This window comes from Tenrec ecaudatus, chromosome 15, assembly GCF_050624435.1.
Source record: "Tenrec ecaudatus isolate mTenEca1 chromosome 15, mTenEca1.hap1, whole genome shotgun sequence".
In the NCBI taxonomy this organism is placed as follows: domain Eukaryota; kingdom Metazoa; phylum Chordata; class Mammalia; order Afrosoricida; family Tenrecidae; genus Tenrec; species Tenrec ecaudatus.
In genome coordinates, this window is record NC_134544.1 from 70,232,409 (window position 1) to 70,233,675 (window position 1,267).

A 1,267-nucleotide genomic window follows, 5' to 3' on the forward strand; every position below is an offset into this window, starting at 1 on the left:
TTGGATGTTGCTGATCTGGTTTGATCTGTTCTCTGGATCACTATAGAAACCATTATGAGTAGGTTGTAAACCCGCCATGAAGGGACTAAACTGATGGCCACAAGCCTTTAGGGAGAAGTAGCCCACTGTCCTTAACAGCAGGGAGTGGGTTCTACTTGTGGTGGGACCAGACAGTAGTCTGGCAACTGACTGCCTTCAGGGAGGTATCTGGCCAATCATTTACCATTAGCTGCAAGCAGTGTCCTAAGTCTAACATATATTTGTGGGAGGCTTGGGAGACATCTTTCTGTTTCCCACAATTCCCCCTTTTGTTTTATAATAAAATTCAAAAGAGCCACATGGGCGACATGGTTATTTTCTATACATTGAAAGCTGTCTATGTGAAACTTCATGATCCAATTAAGATAGCCAAAAATTCAGGTTTATGGAAAACATTTTTAATTCAGGCATGGGGGATAAAATCCTCTTAGGCCCATCTGGTACTGGAGGAAGGTATGAGAGGGATTGGATGCTGCAGCGGGAAGAAATAGAGCCAATAGGAATGTCTGCTTCTATAGGTGTGTTTATACCTTGCTTAAATACCCTCAAGTTTGTCCCTAAATTTCATTGTTTGGTTGTGTGGTCGAGGATTAGTATGTAGGTGTTGGATCTATATTGAGTTCATTTTTGCGTATGATGTGAGGTATGGACCTTGTTCCATTCTTTTGCAGATGGAAATCCAGTTTTTCCAACACCATTTGTTGAAATGGGTACCTGCTCTCCACTTAATGGGTTTTAGTCCTTTGTGAAAGATTAGGTGTCAAAAAAAATTAGGTGTCTATAGGTACTTGGTTGTATATCTAGGTTCTCAATTCTAATCCTTTGGTATTCATATATACCATCGTACCAGGCTGCTTTAAGTATCATGGCTAATTATACATTTTTAAAGTTTTGTTTCATGTTTAAATAGTATTTTATTTATCCTGTGTTTCTTTCTTTTCTGTACTAACCTTACTAATTTCAGAGGATGATGTTTATTCCCCAGGGATACTGTAGCAGAAAACCACAAACATCTTGAAGGAAGCCTGACTAAAATAGTTTCCTGAGAGCGGTGTCAGCAATGCAGGTGGAGGGCACAATAAACAGTTTTGGGGCTTATTGGTCAATCTAAAATCTAGATCTTTCAAAGGATAAGTGTTTGTTCTAAATGCAATACAAACATATCTGAATTTCTTCTATGTCTCATAGTTCCATGCAGCTTTGACTATGGTAAATTATAAATACTTGG